Raw genomic sequence first — 10,707 nt, 5'->3', positions numbered from 1 at the left:
CCGGGACGGGGTGGGCCAGGCCCAGGCAGCTCCTGCTTTGCCCTGAGAGGGGACGCGGGGTCGTGGGGACCCCCACCAGTGTTCCCACCTCCGCAAGAAACTGCCTGCCCACAGCAGAAGGGGCCCCTGAGCCTGTCAGACCGACTGCCCCCGCAGCGTAAGAGGACGTCCGGGCGGGATTGCATCTGGGGCGAGGCAGGGTCATTGGGCTGCAAGCCGACCACTGGGCCGGAATGCCCCCGGGGGCATCGGGTTGGGCAGTGAGAGCAGGGACGGGGAGGGTACGCAGGGAGACCCCACAGCAGCCTGCCGGAGGAAGGAGGAAGCCGGGGAATGGGGAGGGGGGGCCGTTGTCCTGGGACCTGGGTCACGGAGGACACTCAGCCTGTAAATAGAGAGAAAATGGAGCAAACAGACCACAAGCTGCACGAAAGGTGGCAGAACGCCTTACCAGTGCAGCCCGGGGCCGGGAGCCCCGTCCGGCCTGGGCTGTGTCCTGCTGCCCGGCCTGCAGACTGCTGGTCCCTACCTGCAGCGCCTGCCTGCCCTCCCTCCCCTTCACCCGGAAACGATGCTTCTCACGCAGGCCCTGGACTCTGCATCCTTCCCAGAAGCGCCCTGCGCCTGCTGCCTGCCGAGGGCTCGTTTCCCAGCAAGGGCGCTCGTCAGGTGGGGCCAGGGGAAATCGAGTCCTGGCGACCACACTCGCAGGCCGGGTGCCTGTTGGCACTTCCGTAGCCGTTGGACGCCTCTCTGGGACACACTCCTGGACTCTGGGGGCGTCAGACGCTGCTGAGCTCCACACAGGAACTGCAGGGGGCCGTGGGGACAGGCTCACTTCTGCCTGGATGTTCCCAACCGCCTAGAATTCTCTCTGGGCCAATTATTTGTCGAACGAATGGACACTTATGAACAAAGTTCTTTTGATGGCCTGCAAAATCCTACGGAAGCTGCCAGTCAGGGGCCGCAGGACCGTCTGCACTCACGTGGGCCCACACGACCGATTCCACACAGGGGAGCCGGGAGCAGGCCCCACAGGCCACCTCCAGGCTCCGTGTGCTGCCCCCGTGGCTCCCCCTCCTCCCTTCCCCGGGACCCGGGGCTGAGGCCCAGGCACCCTGGCGGAGCCCCTGCCAGTCTGGGGTGTATGTGGCCCGGGCCTCCATTCTGCAGCCCCGAACTGCTCCGTAGGTGAGTGGAAGTAAGCGTCTGTCATACCAGATTCCTGGCCGTTTGAAAGTTTCCTGTCAGAGTGGTTGTTACCTTGGCTTACATATGGGTAAGCGATGCCATCATTCTATAATCCGCCGCCACCGCTAAGTTAATAAAATCACTCTCTTTACTTTCCAAATCACTTCAGAAAATGATAGCAAACTGAAAATTCTGTATAAAAAGAGAAGCATTGAATAAGCGTTGGGAGCAGAATTTCAAGTATGGTGAACCTCTTTGAATGCACCAAATCCCAGAGCGGGTCAAATACAAAGGGTTTAGCAGAGGCAAAGCTGAAACAGAGCATAAGAGAAGTCTTTTTTTAAAAAAAATCTAAATGTTTTGATTTATTTTTGAGAGACAGAGAGAGACAGAGCGTGAGCAGGGGAGGGGCAGAGAGGGAGGGAGACACAGAATCCGAGGCAGGTTCCAGGCTCTGAGCTGTCGGCACAGAGCCCGACGCGGGGGCTCGAACCCGTGACCTGAGCTGAAGTCGGACACTTAACCGACCGAGCCCCCAGGTGCCCCTAAAAGAGAATGCTGAGCACCAACCTGAGCAACAGGAAAGGGCAACCGTGACATCTGTGCATTCAAGGCAGAGGCTCTCACTTGGTCCGCTCACCAGTGATGGGCACGTGGCTTGTTTCCACCCTTTGGTTTTTGGGAACGGTGTTCCGGACCTTTGGAGCAGCGGCCTCGTGTGGTCATTTGTCCTCACGTCCCTTGAGTGAATACCCAGCGGTGGAGTCGCCGGGTCCCCTGGTCAATTTGACCCTCTACTTTTAAAGAAGCTGGTGGTGCGGGTGTCCCATTTTCCCGTGCCGCTGGAGATGCTCGTCACCGTCCACCCTCCTGGTTGTAGCCTTTCTACGGAGTGCGAGGTGGTGTCTCACCGTGGTGTTGACTTGCGTTTCCCTGGTGACTAGTGGTGTTGCTCACCTTCTCTGTGAGCTTCACGAACCATTCATATATCTTTGCTTTGGTGAAATCTCTATTTGATTGACTTTTTGTCTTGTTATTCCATCGTAACGGTTCTCCATATACCCTGATCCAAGTCCCTCATTGGACACACGGCTCCCCTCAGCCGTGGGATGACTTTTCATTCCCCCGATAGCATCTTTCACTGGGTTTCATTTCCCTGAGTCCGGCTTATCGATATTTTCTTTTATGGATCATGATTCTGGTGTCAGATCTAAGAACTCCGCCTAATACCCTATGTTTCCTCCCAAACGTTTCACAGTTTCACGTCTTGTATGTAGGTCTATGACCTGTTGGGAGTCAATTCTTATATGTGTACGAGGTAGGGGTTTAAGTTCGTCTTGTTGCGTGTGGACGACCGGCAGTCTCAAACCATCTGTTAAGACTGCTTCCACTCCATTGATTGTCTCAGCGCCATCGGTGACAATAAATTAACCGTGAACGTAAGGGTTTGCTTCTGGACTCGGGCTTCTATTCCATTGATCTGCACAGTCACCTCTATGCAAGTCCCACAGTATTTTGATGACTTTCGATTTACAGTAAGTTTTGAAATTGAGACATAGAAGTCTTCTGACTTTGCTTTGGCCATTCTGGATCCTTTGCATTTCCATATAAAATTCAGGATCAGCGTGTCCATTTCTGCGTAAACAGTCAGCTGGGGTTTTATGGGAACTGCAGACCTCCAGGTCGGTGTGGGGAGAAATGCCTTCCTAGCAGGGCTGAGTTGTCTAATCCACGGCCATGGAGTGCTTCCCCACGTTTTAAAGCTCGTCAGATTCTCTCGGCAATATTTTGTTATTTTCTCTATGCAAACCTGCCACTCCTTTTGTTGAATTTCTCCTGAGTATTTATTCTTTTTGACGGGCTCACGAAAGGAGCTATTTTCTTACATTTATTATTGGTGGGTTCATGATGGGCGTATGGAAATACTATTGATTTTCTATCTTGATTGAGGATCCTGCCGCAATTCTGATCCTATTTATTAGTTCTAGCAGAACTTTTTGGTGAACCTTTGAGAATTTCACACAAATGGCATTATGTCATCTGTGAATAAAGGCATGTTTTCTTTTTCCTTTCCTGTATGAATGTCTTTATTTCCTTTTCTTGCCCGATTTCATTGGCTAGGACGTCTGATACAATACTGAATGGAAATGGTGGGAGTGGACATCCTTGGGTTGCTTCCCATCACACAGAGAAAAGTATTCAGTCTTTCGCCATTGAATTCAGGTTAGTGGCCCATAAATTTTTTGCGGGAGTCCTTTTTTAGGTTGAGTGAATTTCCTTTCATGTCTAATATGTTGATTACTTTTATCGTGAATAGGTGTTGAATTTTGTGAAATGTGTTTCTGCATCTATTAAGATGATGATACATTCTCCCCTTCTTCATGCTATTAATAGAGTTTGTTAAATTAATTTACTTTGAATATGAAACCACTTGGTATTTCTGGGTAAATTCCACTTGCTCCTAGTGTGTAATCCTTTCTATATTGATGAGTTCAGTGTGCTAATATTTTATTGGGAATCGCTGAGTCTGTATTCTTGGGAGATACTGGTCTGTAGCTTTCTTTCCTTGTAATGTCTTTATCTGGCTTTGGTTGTAGGATCATGCCTGTCTCATAGGATGGGCTGAGAGTTTCTCCCCCATCTTCTATTCTCTGGAAGAATTTGTAAAGATTGGTATTATTTCTTCATTAGTGGTTTGAGACCATTACTGAGTAAGCCATCTAAGTGGGGACTTCCTTTATGTGAAGACTTTTAAGATTATCTTTTAAGAGCAGTTTTAGGTTTATAGCAAAATTGAGAAAAAGTTAGAGATGTCTCACGTACCCTCTGACCCCACTCACACACAGCCTCCTCCACTATCCACGTCCCCGTCCAGAGTGGTTGATTTGTTACAGTCAATGAGCCTGCATAGACACATCGCTGGCATCCCAAGTCCATAGTTTACCTTCAACCGTGATGCTGTACCTTAACCTTGATGATGTTTGAATGAACGCATAATGACATGTTTTCACCACAACAGTGCCATACTCTCCCACACACCATACGTATTCACTGCCCTAAACATCCTCTGTGGGCTACACATTCATCCACTTCCCATCCCCTGGCAACCACTAGGTTGTTTTTTTTTTCTCTCCAGAGTTTTGCCTCTTCAACTTGCAATCATATAGTAGGCAATGTTTTCGGGTTGATTTCTTTCACTGAGGACTATGCATCTAAGGTTTGTCCATGTGGTTATTGGATCCTATGGTAGGAATATGTTTAGTTTTGTGAGAAACTGCCACGCTCTCAGAGTTGCAGTCCCACCAGCCGTGAAAGAGTTTCTGTCGTTCCACATCCTCACCGCCATTGGTGTTGTCAGAGTTTCAGATTTTGATCATTTAATGGGTGTGTATGGCATCTTAATTGCTTTAAGTCATGTCTCCCAGATGATATTAAATGTGGAGCGACTTTTCGTATGCTAATTAGCCACCTGTATATATCTTCCTTGCTTAGGTGTCTCTTAGTGTCTTCAGCCCATTTCTAAATCGAGTTGTTTGTTTTCTTGTTGTTGAGTTTTACGAGTTCTTTGTATATTTTGGATGACGGTCCTTTATCCAATGTGTCTTTTGCAAACATTTTCTCCCAGGCTGACTTCTATTACTCTCTGCCATTATCTTTCAGAGAGCAGAAGGTTTTTATTTCCGTGAGGTCCAGCTTATCCGTTCTTTCTTTCGTGGATCGTATCTTTGGTGTTTTATCTAAAGAGTCATCTCCACTTCCAAGGTTTATGATCCATGTTGAGTTAAGCTTTGTGAGGGTATAACGTCAATGTCTACGTTCGTTTTTTTGCTCGTGGACATCCCGGTTTTCCAGCGCGTGTTGAAAACACGAGTTTTGCTCCACTGCATCGTCTTTGCTCTTTGTCAAGGATCAGTCGACTCTATTTGAGTGGGTCTATTTGGGTCTCTCTATGCTGTTCCAGGGATCCGCTTGTCTCCCTTCATCAATACTGTATTGTCTCGACTGCCATAGATTTATAGTGAGTCCTCACAGTAGGATAGTGCCGTCCTCCAGCTTTGTTTTTCTCTGTCAATATTGTGTCGACTATTTTAAGGCTTAAGAGAAAATTACTATTAAATTACTAATCAATATCTTTATTTGTAATATGTTTATTCATATTTTCCCTTTTTTAAAAAAAATTTTTTAAAAATGTTTATTTATTTTTGAGACAGAGAGAGACAGAGCATGAACAGGGGAGGGTCAGAGAGAGAGGGAGACACAGAATCCGAAACAGGCTCCAGGCTCTGAGCTGTCAGCACAGAGCCTGACGCGGGGCTTGAGCTCACGGACCGCGAGATCATGACCTGAGCCGAAGTCGACCGCTTAACCGACTGAGCCACCCAGGCGCCCCAAGAATCTCTCTTTGTTGGTGACTCATTATCATTATATTTGTTTTTAATTCTTTCAGTATGATTTCCTCAATTCTTTGAGCATATTTACAATAGCTGCTTCGAGGTCTTTGTCTGCCAGTTTCAACGTTTGGGTCCTCTCAGAGAGTTCCCTCTCACCCCATGTGTGGATCACATGCTCCAGTTTTCTTCCATGTCTTGTAGTGGGTAGTAAAACTTGATTATTTTAGGTGACATATTGTGGCAACTCTGGGTTATGATTCCCCCTCTCTGGGGTTTGTTGTTTTCGCTGGTTCTGTTTGTTTAGTGACTTAGACTAATTCTGCAAGTTATGTTATCCCTGAAGTTTGTTACTTCTTATATCTTTGTTCCATTTTTAAAAGCTCTTGTTTTTGTATTTAAGCCTGGTTTCACAGGGGTCACTTCTGGCTGCCGTAGCCTCGCAGTCAGACAAGGATTGATAAGAAGCTGTTCCCAAATACCTTGAGCTAATGAAGTTTCCATCCTTCCCCAGTGAATCTGTGTGTGGGTTGGGCTGTGCATTTCAACGCTGGGCAATTAGAGGACTTGCTACAATGTTCGTCTTCTGTTTCTGTTGTTGTTGTTGTTGTTGTTTGGGTGGCTTGCTTGGTTTTGCTGCAGAGATGGCTTTTCTGTTCAACACTGCACATCACTCCAAATGAAGCCAGCTCCTCCACGGCCGAGGTGCTGGTTTCCACTGCCCACCCAGCGTGGGGAAAACCGTGAGCCACCAGCCCCTGGAAACTGGGGGTATGCGGGGTTGAGGAAGCCCTAGACAAACGCCATACACCCCAGTGGCATTTGATGTTCAGCAGTGTTTCTTGAATACATGTTTCTCATTTCTGGTATGCTTTTATTTGATTTCTAGAGTCCCAGAGAATATTGCCCTGGACAACAATGTCCACTGTGTCATTGCTTTTGGGGGAGATTTGAGTAGTGTCTCACTCCACTCCGCATCCATCTAGGATAAAATTTAAGATAAAAAATATGTGTTAGTATTTCCTGGTTGATATCAGCACCACAGCAGAGCACTGGGGAGAAATATTGCATTATTGCTTGTTCCGAGCCATCTTATGACTTCTCGATATTATTCCTCTGGAAAAAATTCCAGTTTTATCCAAGACTAATTCTGGAAATGCAGTGTCATGTTTTAAAGTACCGGGACGTAGAAGAGGCACAGTTCGGAAGTCCTCAGGTGTCACCGTTGTTTCTTGCAGAAGGTGGCATTATCAGAAGTGTTGCCTGGAAACAAGACATCAGGCAGAAGTTCCTATCACCTGTCTTCAGCATTCTCAAGACGTGTGCTAAGAATTCCACGGCATTATTTCAAATCGGGATGACCTCAGTGTTGCCCAGGCTGTTCCCAGCTAGAAGAGCTGCTCCCGTGTGTTATGTGACAGCTGCGTTTGCCCACAGGTAATACACTTGTGTCATTTAATCATCCGCATGCTGATGCAGAATTCATTGCCACGTTCAAAGTTAGGTACAAATGCATTCTTCAGACCTACAGGTGGAGGGTGGAAAGAGCTGAATCGATTGTTTATTTCATCAAGGTACGAGCTGAAGTCCTTAGATTTCTCAGGAGAACCTTCCAGCTCAGCTTACTCAGCAGTCAGGCCCTGGCCCTCTGTCCACTGACACAGAGAGTTGTGAGAAAAAGCGATTTAATTAAATTAATTAATTAATTTATTTTTAAATCTCATTTTAGAGAGGGAGAGAGAGTGCAAGCAGGGGAGAGGGCAGAGGGAGAGAAAGAGAATCTCAAGCAGGTTCCATGTTCAGAGAGGAGCCGGATGTGGGGGTCCCTCTTAGGAACCTGGGATCATGACCTGAGCCAAAATCAAGAGTCAGATGCTCGACTGGCTGAGCCATCCAGACGCCCAGAAAAAGCTATTTTAAAACAGGAGCTTTGTCAGGGCACCTGGGTGGCTCTGTCGGTTAAGTGTCTGACTTTGGTTCGGGTCATGATCTCACTGTTCCTGAGTTCGAGCCCCGCATGGGGCTCTGTGCTGACAGCTCACAGCCTGGAGCCTGATTCGGATTCTGTGTCTCCCTCTCTCTCTGCCCCTCCCCCACTCATGTGCACGCGCGCGCTCTCTCTCTCTCTCTCTCTCTCAAAAAATAAATAAACATTAAAAATCTTTGATCATGACCTGAGCTGAAGTCGGACGCTCAAACGACTGAGTCACCCAGGGGCCCCAATATTAAAAAAATTTTAAAACAGAAGCTTTGTAAAGTGTGATTCCCCTTGCTGATTTTACGTCTGAATTCAAAGATTGTGGAAAATCAACTTTGGCATGGTTAATACTCAGCAATGCATAGTTTATACTTACAGAGTTTATACATAGTTTAATACTTAGAAATAGAAAACAAGTGCTAATGTTTTCATTTCACTTTAATCCTCTTACTCTATTTTTATGTTTTCCTTATTCCAGAAACATTTCCTCAGTATAGAAAATTCTGAAATTATAAATGAGCAAAGACGAAACTTAAAATCAACGCTAGCATCACTCCCAGAGGTACTTCCTGGGAATGCGTCAGTGACTTCCTGTAAGGCACTATGACGTGGCGGTCAAAGCATTTCTTCTGTCATTCCGATTTGTCTGGAACTTGATTTACAACGTTATGTTCTCTCCTAAGACTCCATCACAATCTCCTCTTGCTTGTCTGTTTTGTTTACTGTCTGTTCTATCTCAATAACACTTTGGTCCATAACACTTTTTGGGACTTTTGAACATGTTTGAGACTCGACACCCGAAGTGGGGAGTTTCTGGGTGGAAAGACAGTAAAATCGATGATTCCGATGGGCGTTGTCTGTTGCCTTCTTGAGAGGCTGCCCCCATCTGCTATCTGCTAGTTTGTAGCAGTGTGGTTAGGGTTAACTCTCTAGCTTTAAAATAAACTCTACTTCTCAAAAACATTTCGGATTCACGGGATAATTGTGAAGTTGGCACAGACAGCCCCCATGTATCTTGCACTCAGCTTCTCCTATTACCAACGTTTTCTATTAGAATGTTTATTCTGTTGCGTGTGGTGAACTAACACTGACACATTATTATTAACTACAGTCCATATTTCATTCGGATTTCCTTAGTTTTTACATCACCTCCCTTTGCCGCTCTGGAAACCCATCCAGCATCCCAGAGCATACGTACGGACCATGTCTTGTGTCATGAAGGATGAAATAAAGTTTCGCCAACAGGTCGGAAGCTTAGGGCAAGTTTTAGGAAAAGGTCATAGACGTATGTTCAGAAAACTGTTGTTATATACAACGTCGGGGGTAGGCGGACGGGAGACTGAGCATACACGCTCCGTCTGGTTTCCAGGGTCTGTGTGCCGTACGACCATCCCGCTGGCCTCTCTTCGGAGGCTGGCTGCTTCGGAATCTCCCTGCCCAGGGCCTCGAGTGCCGGGGACGTTCAGCTCTCACTGCACAGCCTGGGGAGGACTGGCGAGTGGTGTGACAGGGTGCAGTGTGTGACACGTGCAGACCCGGAGTCATGGCGTGGGACAGCGGCCTTGCTGGGCAGGTGGCTGCTGGGTGGCCCCAGGGGAGCCGCCTCGCCTCTCTGAGGCTCATCCCCTTTTCCAGAAGAGGCAGGTGTCCGTCAGGCACCGTGCTCCTTGAGCCCTACGTTCCGTCCTCATTCTCACGTGGACCCAGACTCTTGGACACGGGCCACGTTCGCTGGTGATTTTACAACTTTCCAAACGAGCAAACACGTTGACAACTCGTGTGTGCGTTTTCTGCTGCTTCCCTGTGGCCGGCCGTCCTCGTGGGAGTCGTGTCTCCTCCGCAGCTCTAGCTTTGGGGATCGACACTCTTTGCCACGCGACAACAAGGGAAATGGAATTACCGATCTCTAGGAATGACTCTTGGCAAACCGGCTGTGGACTCTACCTCATCCCCGATGTTCGTCCAGGTAATAGCGAATGACCGTGCTATGATTTGTCCTCAGGAGTTACCAGGCGCCGATGTTAAGTGACCACCGAAGATCTACCTGGGTTCTCTCACTGTTCGCTCAAACGGAAAAAAAAGTTTTGCCCTGTCCCTTAGCAAACATCTTGGATTTTATCTGCCATGAGGATTTTCCAAAGATACTACTTAGAAGTTGTGTCGTGACAGAAACTAACTCCTACAGGATTCTTGAATCAGAGCCTAAGATGTTAATAAAAAATAAGCAGGAAATGTTTGTCCTGTTGCTAAGATACAGCTCGTTCCTCCTCCCATCTGCCGACTGCTGAGGGTTGTCTGCGTGTCTCGACAGACAATCCCAGGCTCACTTTCTTACCTCTGGGAGGGGAAAGGAGATGTAACAATGATGTTTAGGGAGGCCGTGGGAGGTTTTCAGTCCCTGCAAGTGCTAGGAAGAACGCACGCGCTTACACAGCAGAAGCGTGCGGTACCCTCCTTAGTCTCTCTCCCACTTGGCTTGCATCACGTCGTTGGAAATGGCTTTTACTCTGTTGAAACTGTCTCCCAAACAATGGCCGGGCCACACGTGCCTATGAACGTGCGGTTTCCTGGGGGCCTTTTCTCCCAACGTGCCTGGGACCTTCCGGTTTTCCGCACAGGGTCATCCCTCCCGTCGGCCTGCCGTTCTGCCTCCCTTGCACACTCGTGACTCCGTTAGCTTCTTGTTCCCAGCTTCCAGCACAGCGTGTGGCACGTGGTGAGACCCTGCTGTTCTCTTATGGCCGCGAGCTGCAATGGCACACATTATCGTGGCACACGTTACCGTACCAGACGTGTAGTCCCACTCTGGGAGACCAGCAGACCGTCTAGTCCTCCCGCAGTCCCGAATTGTCACCTCCGTTTTGCACAGGGGCGGTGGGGGCTTTGCAAGGGTTCTGCCCGAGTCCATCACTAGCGCGAGCTGGACTGGGTTTGGTGGAGCCGCCGAGTGTGGGACGTCGTGCTCCCCTCCCCCTTGGCTGCAGGTTGGTTGCTTCTGCTCCTCTTAGATATTGGGGTCTTCACTCACATGCTCCAAAAGCAAGCCATCCCTCCCTCAGGGCTCCCACAGTGGCTCTGCCACATCTTTCCCTCGGGTGACCATCATTTGCATCTGGCTCAGGGTTCTCCTCCACCGCACCGTCCTCTGTC

The 10,707-nt window shown here is 48.2% G+C and overlaps 1 long non-coding RNA gene across 1 annotated transcript; it reads left to right on the top strand.

Moving 5' to 3' along the window:
* Positions 1-6,847: 6,847 nt before the first annotated feature.
* Positions 6,848-8,520, top strand: LOC125935192 (uncharacterized). The gene is made up of 2 exons (XR_007461624.1): positions 6,848-7,016; positions 8,036-8,520. It is a non-coding gene; the product is annotated as an uncharacterized LOC125935192 (long non-coding RNA).
* The last annotated feature ends 2,187 nt before the right edge of the window (positions 8,521-10,707 follow it).

This window comes from Panthera uncia, assembly GCF_023721935.1.
Source record: "Panthera uncia isolate 11264 chromosome A1 unlocalized genomic scaffold, Puncia_PCG_1.0 HiC_scaffold_17, whole genome shotgun sequence".
NCBI lineage: Eukaryota > Metazoa > Chordata > Mammalia > Carnivora > Felidae > Panthera > Panthera uncia.
The sequence above is the reverse complement of the archived record's forward strand: the minus strand, read 5'-3'. Positions and strand labels throughout refer to the sequence as shown.